The sequence below is a fragment of the Psammomys obesus genome, unplaced genomic scaffold (assembly GCF_907164565.1).
Source record: "Psammomys obesus unplaced genomic scaffold, mPsaObe1.curated_primary_1811, whole genome shotgun sequence".
In the NCBI taxonomy this organism is placed as follows: domain Eukaryota; kingdom Metazoa; phylum Chordata; class Mammalia; order Rodentia; family Muridae; genus Psammomys; species Psammomys obesus.
Window position 1 is genome coordinate 2,331,298 of NW_026590905.1, and position 10,955 is coordinate 2,342,252.

The window sequence follows — 10,955 nt, forward strand, 5'->3', positions numbered from 1 at the left end:
ATTCTGATAATTCTGATATGAAATTGTATTCTTTACTTGTTTGTTCCTTGAAGAACTTTGCATAATACAGGAATTTCTGCTTTGAATGTTTGTTTACCAGACTCCATTGGAAAATTCTGTGGGCACAGTATACCACAGTATACCACTGTGTTGTCTGTTCTGCTTAAGTTAAACCCTTTAGCTATTTCCTTAATAGTTCTGGACTTCTTGTGATCTTTTTACCCTCTCAGTCCTGTTGAGCCATAGTATGCATTTTCCAATGTGCTACATAAAATTCATCGTACCTACTCTGTAATGTTGAAATGGCTCCATTTCTATTTAGGTTTTGTATATTCCTTTATTTTCAAAGTATTGCCTGAAGATTATTTATTTTGTCACTGTTTTCAAAGAATCCACTTTTTTTAAGTCTTTCTTTTCTTTTTTTTTTCTTGCTTTATCCATTTTGTTTCTATCTTTATTATTTCCTTTGTCTGTTCCCACTGGACTTATCAATCTCAAATCTTTTAGACTCTTACTTCATGGTTTTCAGCATTTTTCAAAACTTCTAATGTACATTACTGGTCATGGGCCTGACGTTTCAGGGGTAGCATGTGCACAAGTGAATTACTCTCACCTCTCAGCTTTTTAAACAAGATCAAATATTAAATCAGGCACTGCTCATGTGCTTGATACATTGCCTCTTAGAATGAAACACAGCATCATATCAAACTTAGTAGCCTTTGGGGTGGCATGTCGGTTTGAATGAGAAATATCCCCTTGGCTCTGGTATTGAATGCTTGGTTCCCAGTTGGTGGTGCTCTATGGCAGGAAGCATAACGTAAGAGGCATGGCCTTGCTGGAGAAAGTATGTAACTGAGAGCTTGTCAATGAACAGGGCTCCTCCATTGTCCTGCTTCAGTTCCTGCCTCTATGTTCCTGCCCTGACTTTCTTTCATGACAGACCATAATCTATGAGAGAAAATAAACCCTTTCTTCTCCATGCTGCTTGTCACAGCAACAGAAATCAAAGTGGACAGATGGCATCGCCTACAGCAGGTATCCTACTTTGTTTCTCTATTGCTGTGGCCAAAAGCAACTTGGGGAGGAAACAGTTTATTTGACTTACTGTTGCAGTTCATCACGGAAGGAAGGTGAGGCAGGAACCTCGAAGCAGGAACTGAAGCAGAAACCATGAAGGACGTCTGACTACCCTCTTACTTAAAGGTTTATATTCAGCTACCCTGTCTAAACATCTCAGGCCCATCTTCCTAAGTATAGCGCCACCCACAGTGGGCTATGCTCTTCCACATCAAGCAGCAGTCATGAAAATGCCCCCACAATGCGCCTACAGGCCAATCTGAAGGAGTCAGTATGTGTTTCTTAGTGTATGTTCCCTCTTTCCAGGTGCAGCAACTTGACAACCAAAATCCGCCATCACAGTAGGTAAGCCATAAATTAAAAGATGGAAGTCAGCCCATTGACATCTATATCTAAAATTGTCTGTGTCTTGCTCAGCCACAAATAGGATATCTGTATCACCTCCCACAGGGTAGAGCATCCTACAAGAGGGGCAAAAGATTGTAAGAAGAGTGGCCTTGCTGGCCTTGCAGAGGACCCAGATCCAGTTCCTAGTACCCACACGGCAGCCCACAACCACTTATAACTCCAGGTTCAAAGAACCTTATGCCCTTTTCTGGCCTCCTCAGGCACTCACTGCATGCATATTGTGCACAGACATCCAAGCAGGCAAAACATTCATACTTATCAAATAAAAATGAGTAAATTGTAAAACAGAAAATAAAGATTCTAAGAGCCCAAGGTTGAGGACTGTGTCTTCTGGACAGAACGGGTTTCCTGCACTCATTAACTTACAGCAATTGCGATTGTCTGCATGAGACCTGCAAAAGGCCGGCATGCAGTCAAAAATATTGTGTGCAAGTATGACATGATTAAATGTAGCCTAATAGGAGAGTACCTGCTTAGCATGCACGAACTCTTAGGTTCAATGCCCAGCACTTCAAAAGAAAATGTAGTTTTTTTCTATGTCATCTTAGTGTATCTGTTTTTTTTTAGAAAGATAGAGGAAGGACTAGAGATGGCTCAGTTGGCAAAGTGATCAACTTTCGGGCACAAGGATCTGAGTTCACATCCCCAAACATAGATTTAAAAGTGGAGGCAGGCTGTGAGTGTAGCACAATAATCCCAGACTGTAATCCCGGGGCTAAGGAGGCTGAGAACATTGCTGGAGCTCTCTGGCCAGCTAGTGGGGTGAGTTCCAGGTCCAATGAGAGACCCTGACTCAAAAAAAAAAAAAAAAAAGGTGGGGAGTGCCAAGGGAAGACAGTGATGTCAACCTCACATGCACAGGGGACACATGCATAAGAACATATACATATATCCCACTTATACACACGAAAAGTCTATTAAAATGTCTTTGTCAACACTGTCTAATGCTGCCACAAGCTAGACAATGCAGGTCCATTAGGCACAATTCAGCTTAAAATTAGTACATGCTAATGCTGCCACAAGCTAGACAATGCAGGTCCATTAGGCACAATTCAGCTTAAAATTAGTACATATTGGTGAATTATTCCTCTAGTAGCTAGGGAATGCCTCTTTATCTAATAAAATAAAAAAATTTAAAACAAAAAAAAAAACCCTTTCTTTTTCTTATATCTTACATCTTGCTTGTATTTAGATGACCATCCTGGTTTTTCTCTTATTACTGTTTGCTTTGCCTTAATTGCTTTTATTCCTTTTCTCTCAACTTTGTGCCCTCATTAATATTTTCTGTCACTCAGGCTGTTCTTTTCCTGGTTCATTCTCCTCTACCAATTTGTAAGTGTTCACATGACACATATATCCAAATATGAAGACACTAGCTAGGAGCTTTGAGGTGATTGGAGATGTGTGAGGTAGAGACAGAGCCCTGTGGTCTCCACCCAGAGACAGAGGAGAGGACAGCAGGAGTCATGCAGGCGTCAGCATCCTGCCGTCAGGGCTCACATAATGTTCAGTGGCCAAACTTTTAGAGCCAGGAAGATCCTGCTGTAAGGTGTCAGCACAGGCTCTTCTGCCTCTGATATTTATAGCTCCATGTAGGTGGGGACGATGCTCCTCAGAACACAGAGGTCTCAGCCAGGAGAGCCACTATTGGCTGAACACTGTCCTGTAGACTCTACGGTGTAAAGGATGCTTCAGAGATGGTTGCCAGCTCTCAGTTCTTGGCTGTGTTGATGGAGACAAAGACACAACATCTTAAAACATACTCTGCTGGTGCTGAAGCTCTGCTTATTAAAAAAATAGCCAATGTTCGCCCTCTGCACATTGCCCTTCCTGAAATGAGCAGGCAGAAATAGTTTGCTTTGCTTTATCCAAAACTATTGGGTAGAATAAAGGGTCCATATAGGTTCTTGGTGAACCATGCTTTCCTGTTTAAGATCCCAAAAGAAAATACCCTGTCTTCCAGAGGCAGAAATGTGAATAGGGAAATAAAGATGGGGAGTATTAGGCTTCAGAGAAAGCAGGAGTTCTAAGATGAGCTGGACCAATCAAGGCCGAGATGCTGGCCAGACATCATTCTCCAGCTGCCTCTAGCTGTGGGCCTTAAGGAAAAAAACTGCCTTAGAAAGCACTCCCAGAGGACTGATGGGCAGCATGAAGGTAGGCCTACACTAACCCTTTCTTTTATTTAGGCCTCAGTTTACCCATCTACAAAGCAAGATGTGTGCAGCAGATCAAAGTTGTACAGACTTTATTCATTTTCTGTTAGTTGCCTTTTGGACATATCTGCGTGCCAACTTTAATCACTGTTCTGTAAATTGGCTTTCTTTTACTTAAGCATGGTCCTTATCTTAATCAATACCACTCGTAGACTGATGGGTTTGATATGATGGTTGTACAGTTCTTTCTAAGTCACGTTTAATTGAATATGAGTAGTATTCATTTTTTTAAGTACTAACGGCTTCCAGAATCCCCTTGCATGGGGGTACAATCGATCATGTCTGGAAGTTCGCGAGTGATAAGTCTCTTCCAGATCTAAAGAAAGTTAGCATGAAAGAAGTTTTAACTATATCCACAGCTCTCAAAGGAACCAGCAAGAAGACAAGAAGAGCAGTATCCCCGAAGCCAGGCAGGCTTTTTCTTCTCCGGTTCATTCTTTGCATTTCCTAGAAACAGTGAATGGGACCAAGAGAGTCAAAGCCCCGGCTCACTTCAGTTACCATGTGGGTTGGGGGCAACATTCATTACTTATCTGATTGTGTGGTCTGCGTGCCCCTCATCCTCCAAACAAGACTTATCCAGACACTCTTTGGTAGCGACATTCAGTATAGTAATCACAGCTTACTTTTTCTTCTCTCACACAGCAGATATCCCCTTTCTCCCTCTCAGAGTGGGGAACACGTATGTTACTCTATGCAAACAAGACTTCTGAGTGACAATGATGAATGACTCAGAGAGAGGCTCTAGAAAGCTATAATAATAATATCTATAAATTAACCATGACCTACATCCTGGCAGAGCTGTTCATCTCATTTTTGGTCTTCCTGCAGAATTTTGCCTGATTGGGCCTGCTCATATCTTCTCTACACAATGGACACTGTAGGCCTCATATCCAAGCACAGAGGAAGAAAGGATGGCCTAGAATTAGGATGTCTGTGCACGGAAATAGAGTTTGAGTTCTTTGGGATGTCACTTATCTTCATGGCTCTATAAACTAGAACTGTTAAGTCATGTTTTATAACCTCCCACGGATATTAGGCTTGGGGTTATCATCTGCTGATTTGATAGTGAATTCTGGGACATGATTTTGAAACCTGGGGAAAAAGATACCAAGTTTCTATCATGCCTAGAAGTTAGGTACGACAGTGACACAGGTATTGATATTGCATATCTAAGCCCTGCGTCGCTGCAGTGTCATTAGGCTGTGCAAGCTGCTTTGAGACCAGGGGGTGCTCATCTGATCAATCAAGACATCCAAGGGCCGAGTAGAGTTGACATAACTTATTGTCCAAACTAGAAACTTGCAAGAGTGAAGTGGGTGCTATAAATGGTTCCAATAGGATCAACCCAGAGCTATCCTGGCAGACAATATAGAGAACTACCTTACTCATAAGAGGAATGGATAGTGGAAGGCATCTCCCTTCATATCTGTGAAGGTATTTATTTAGTTTGGTAGAGTGTTAGAAAAATCAATGCTGGACATGTATGAACATCCTGCAGAAATGAGAGGACTGGAAGCCAGGATCTATAGAGTGTTGTTACTTTCAACTCCTCAACCATAGACCTAATTCCTTACAAAGAATCACCTTATCTGAAAAGTCCTCAGAAGCCATCGGTCCCTTTGAAATACATGGGGCTCTGACCAAATGTCCTCAGGGACATTTACTTAGATAAATGTGCTACATGTGACCACCGTGCAACCACCCACCAAATGTTCCATTCATGAATTGCCAGACTCACAAACATGTCCCAGTGCTGAGAACAGGGCTGCTACCAGCACCAGGTGGCTTTGTCACGCAGGGCTGAGTCCACCTCCAGCATCCAGGAACTGGCAAAGGGAGCCTGTTGGCCCTGATATAAATCCCTCTGTTACCACACGGTGCTTTTTCAGCCTGTGTCTATAGGGAGCACCCTAGAACATCTCACCACACCACCAGCTCTTAACACACGAAGGACTCCTAAACACCCCAGAACATGGGGTCAGGAACGTTAACTCTTTCTTTCTAAGCGTTTAGATTCTGATCTTGCTTCCAGTTAGACAGTGCTATATGATGACTGTAGACAATGCAAATGTAATCAGGAGTAGTTTCATTTCTAAGGTTAATACTTAAATATCTTTCAGACATTCCTCTCTTGCCTTCTAGCCACAAGCAACGGGATCCTGAAAGGCTGAGAAATGGCTCCCCGAGGAACAGCACTACTTCTCCAGGCCCCCTCTTTCAACCTTTATGGGCCTATTTCAACAGCTCACAGTCAGCATGATGTACGTACAGGCTACTATGTACTGAGACTTGGGTGGAATTAAACTGCTCCACTCTCATCATCCACAGGTCCATAAAGGTTCAGTCCCCAAGTAGTAATGTCAGGAACTTCTGTGGACCACTAAAAGTTGAGGCTTTGTGGACTGACCTAAGATCTTTGGAAGCATCTCTACAAGTCCTTTTATTATCCTTGTCCCTGGTTTACTGAAGTATAATATCTCCCCTGATATCTCTCTCTCTCTCTCTGAACTATTTATTGATTCTTTGTAAATTTAACATCATGTATCCCAAACCCACTCATCTCCACCCCCTTTGTACCTGCCCTTCACACTTGTGACCTCCCCCCAAACAGAAGGAAAAAAAATTGTTGTGGAAGCTGTACTGTGTCACAGTGTGTCCCTCAGTATACCTTTTGTCCACACTTCCTTATTTGCAAATATTCATTGCAGTGACTTGTTGGTCTGCTATGAGGCCTCTGGCTTCTGCTACTCTTATCAACACTGTAACCTCACTGGGACTTCTCTTGGATATCCTGTTGTTGCCCTGTGCCATGGAGATCCCATACATTGTTTTGAATCTGTAGGACTGGCCCCTTCATGCACTCCAGTAGTTCATCAATGGGGTAAATGTTGGAGTGGGCCAATTTAAAGCCGTGGATGTGAACCTGAGTGATATCTGAGCTGCTCAGCCTGGGGCTCTCCTGTTCTCACATCCCTGACTCACCAGCAATCCCTACAACCAGGGCCAGCTCTACCCTGCTGCCTAGGCCCACTCTCCTGCGTGTTGCAGCAGGTGAGGGGCAGGGCCAGTTCTCCCACTCTCATGACCCTGGGTCCAGCTCTTCCCCCTGCTATAGGTGGCTAGAGACAAGGAAGGGTAGGAGGGCATTTCTCCCTCATTTGGGCCTTCAAACTGCAGACAAGAAGCAGGGTCTGAGCTCATGCCCTCAAGGCTGGGTCACCTGCAACCACTATGTCAAGGGCCAACTCTACTGTGTTGTTCAGGCAGGTGCAAGGGCCCACTCTCCAGAGTGCTGCACCTGGTGAGGGGCAGGATCAGCTCTCCTGCTCTCACAACCCCAGGGCCTTTTCTCCCACGATGCCCAGGCAAGAAGTAGAGTCAGTTCTGCACAGCCCTCAGACATCAGCATGTCCTCAGGCAGAAGCCGAAACCAGTAACACCTTCCTGGCCTTCAGTAATAACAAGTCCCTGCTACTGCAGGGCCACAGACCCAGACGTGGCTCCTAGTGGCAGTACAGGCCAAGACTTTGCCATGGTCCCAGGTGGCATCACCAGGTACTCAGATCAGGCTGTACCTCACTATTTCTCCACTTCTGTCTCTCTTCTTTGTGCACACATCCTTCTGTTTCTCTTTCTCTTTCATTTCTCCACCACTTAGTTGCTCATTTTAGTGGCACAGTGGCGTCCGGGAACTATGGGTATCTGAGGTTGTCTCTGGAATACTATGGCCTGCTCATGCATTATGGCATTGGGCAGTAGTCATGATCTGCACCCTGAGGCCTGCAAAGTGCAAAACTAGTGGTCATCTCGGGCTCACTCCTCACCTGGGTCCACCCACATGGCTCCATGTGAGCATCCTTTCTCTTGCACTCACTCCTGCAAGGGGCTCATGTTCCCAGGCAGGGTTCTTCTAGTCTCTTGCTTGCTCCTCACCCTGGGAGCTCATCTGGGCCTGAGCAGAGCTAGATTGTTGGTCAACCCAGTTTTGCTTCTTTTTAGGGAGTGTTAGGCTACTAATCACTCAGATGCCCACAGGTCAGAACACTGAAAGTGCACATAGCCTCTCTCCTCTTTGCCACCTGCTGATGCTCATGTGACAGAGCAGAGCCTCTAGGGGCATCCCTGATGTCTCTAGGGGCAACCCTGAAAGGACAGGACAATGACAGGGGACAGTCTCCTGCCTCAGCATTAAGTCTGTTTCATGTATATTGTCTTGCTGTTGCTGAGGCCTCCCCTCCTATCACTATCCTGAATCTCTCATTGATGTGAGGCTCCAGTCAAGCCACGCTTTGCTCCCATTTGTGCTTGCATCATGATGTGCCGCCCTCCACTGCCTTAAACGGAGGCCACTGAAGCTGCCTGATCTAAACCACGAGCTTAATAAACATTTCTCTTCGTAAGTCGACTGCTGTGGTGTTATGCAAGACTGCCTGATGCGTGATGTCAGCTTATTGAGAGCTGTTGGGTTATCTGTACTGTATTTCCTGACCAACACACAATGGCGGTAATTTTTCAAATTAGCCAAAACCAGAACAACAAAGAAAGCACCCTACCATCAAAAAAAAAAAAAAAAAATGGCATTTGGGTTCTATACTGTTCTGGACTTTAGGTGCCACAATAGTATGGAGCAAAGAAACTTTAAGCCTATGTTCATACCTGTGTCCCCCCAAAAGCATTTCAAGGGTTCAAGCCTACTTGAACTGGTTCAAACTCAGTTTTCTTCACATGCTCAAGTGGAGTAAATCTGTGTCTCCTGACCATAACATGGAGACTGGGAGAGGGTCACATTCATCTGTCATCTTCCTTAACAATGCTATTCCTGCCCCACCTCCACCTCATTCCCACCCCAACCCCAGAATGCTCCCAATGGCCTTTTGACCACTGAGTTCACACTGCATTCTATTCCTCATCTCTTCTGATGAGGAAGTGTCCCCATCTGTCTCATCTAAGCCTCCTTTCTGACGGTAAAATAGAAGATGACCTTTCACTCTCGTGCCTGTCCTCGGGGATTGTCTGTTGGCATTCCTCAGGCCCTGGTGAGGGTGGGAGCATGCTCCCCTGCTCTGAGCCTTGCCTCCTCTCCCCTACAGTACACCTGGGCAGGCAGCAGGCATGGAGGAGCAGGGAGGCAACCTGAGCTTCAGCCAAGGCCTTTCCTCCAATGTGGTTTTTGCTGTCCAGATGGAGAGTCATATAAACAAGAAGTCTCTGTTCTCCATCCGGGTGTCAGCCCGTGCCTGGCTCTCAGGCATCCGTGAGCTGTGGCTATGATCTCCGTTTATAGTTGGGACTCCTCTGAGAGCTAGAAATGGGCCCTGTGTAAACACTCTGCGCATGTCCTAACAGACTGGAGAGTGAACACTTGCTCCTATGCTGCTATGCTGCTGGAGGGCACAGCAAAGACATGGCTGGCCTTCCTCCATGCCAGTCATACAGGCACACATCCAACCAGATCCCTCCACCAGGATTTTCTCTTTGAGAAGGAAGGCAAGTGTCATCAGCCTGATTCTCTCTCTTTCCTCTCCCTCCATTCTATGCTTGTGATCTTGGGATTTTTTTTTTTTTTAGTCACCTTGAATTCCAGAAATAACAGGACCCCATGAGCCCCATGAGGACTCTTTTGTAAGGAATATAGATGCTTCCGTCTGTCCATGGCTTCAGAATTTACTGAGTGACTATGTCGGTGGCATTGGGAATGACTTGTCACACAGACCCGAGTCCCTTTTGCCAGCTGGTGATTGTAAATGTCAACTCACAGATCACACATTATACACCACAATAGGCATGTAATATGCATGTACATATGTACATGCAAAGATTACTTATGTATGTATGTGTGACAGAATGGTCACAAGAGGGTTAGAGAGGCTGCCACAGAACAGAATTGAAGTCTCTCAAACAGGCCTCACTAAGAGGTAGAAGGAGGCTGACAGAAAGGCCAAGCAAATTTCTTCAGGCATTAGGTAACCCATCCCAGGAGCCCCAATGTAGAGTCAAGTCACGAGGTCAGAATTAAGCTGGGCCTCAAGGATGACCCATGCTGTCCTGATTGGATGAAAGACTGTAAAGTTCATACAGGCAAAGTACGGAACAGGATTCAGGTGGACAGACAGACAAATGATGGCAACTGGAGCCGGCCACCTCAACAGCAGTGACTAAGCTGAAACTCCCTGGAGTCTGGATTTCTTTGCCTGTCAGTCCCTTGACACATATCCTAGAGGTCAGCTGACAGGTTCTCAGGGGTCATCCCCATCTCAGTGTCTTCCTCTGTTCGGGGACTGCAATCCCCTGCCTTGGTCTGGGTGTTTGACAATTTTTTGGTCCTGCTTTTCCTGATACAGTTTTAACTATACTCATGTGCTCATCTGGTCCCAATTTACTCGGGTAAATTTAGAGGGGGCATCCTTTCAGGAATAAGTAATTGATCAGTCTGTGCCTGTTGGGTGGCACTGGACAGATGATGTTATTTTTGTGTCCACCAAGGTGCAATGTCATCCTGCCTCTGGGTTGGCACTCAAAATGGTATCAAATACTGCTTCTGAAATGGAGTCTCCCAAGGCAAGGCAGCCTGAAAAGCTACTGTTTTACACAGCATGGAGTAACATAGAGCGGGGCACAGCCTGAACTCAACAAGGACAGATCAAAAAACATCTGTATCGAATCGGACTCAAACCTCTCCCCAGCAGCTGAGAAGCCTGCTGAGCAGACTCTTCCCACTGTGACGGCCCTCTCCTGGAGCTGATTAATCAGCTCACAGACCAGGTGGCTCTCCTAAAGTGACAACAGCACAGGCAACTTTTCCAGACCACCTTAGAGAAACGAAAGGGAGGTAGTGACAGACCAGACCGTTCCTCACCCAGGACTGCTTAATTACACATAGCTTTTGACCCTTAACCCAGCTCTTCCCCCATTTAAACCTAAATGCCCTAAAGGCAGAGTTGGGGTCACCAGACCCTTTTATTTGCTCCTCTTCCTCCATGTGGCCACATTAAACAAATCTCTTCTCTGTGCTTTCTCCTCCTCCTCCTCCTTTTCTCCTCCTCCTCCTTCTCCTCCTCCTTCTTTTCTCCTCCTCCTCCTCCTCCTCCTTTTCTCTTCTTCCTCCTTCTCCTCCTTTTCTTTGAGACATGATCTAATGAAGCCCAGTGTGGCCTCAGACTCACTATGTGGCCTGGACTAGCCTTGAAGGGTCTGGGATTACAGAAATGTGCCACCATGGCCTGTTCACTTGATTCTTTAACTGGAATGCTG

General features: G+C 45.4%; 1 pseudogene; it reads right to left on the reverse strand.

Moving 5' to 3' along the window:
* Positions 1-7,705: 7,705 nt before the first annotated feature.
* Positions 7,706-7,825, reverse strand: LOC129678609 (small nucleolar RNA SNORA17; annotated as a pseudogene).
* Positions 7,826-10,955: the final 3,130 nt, after the last annotated feature.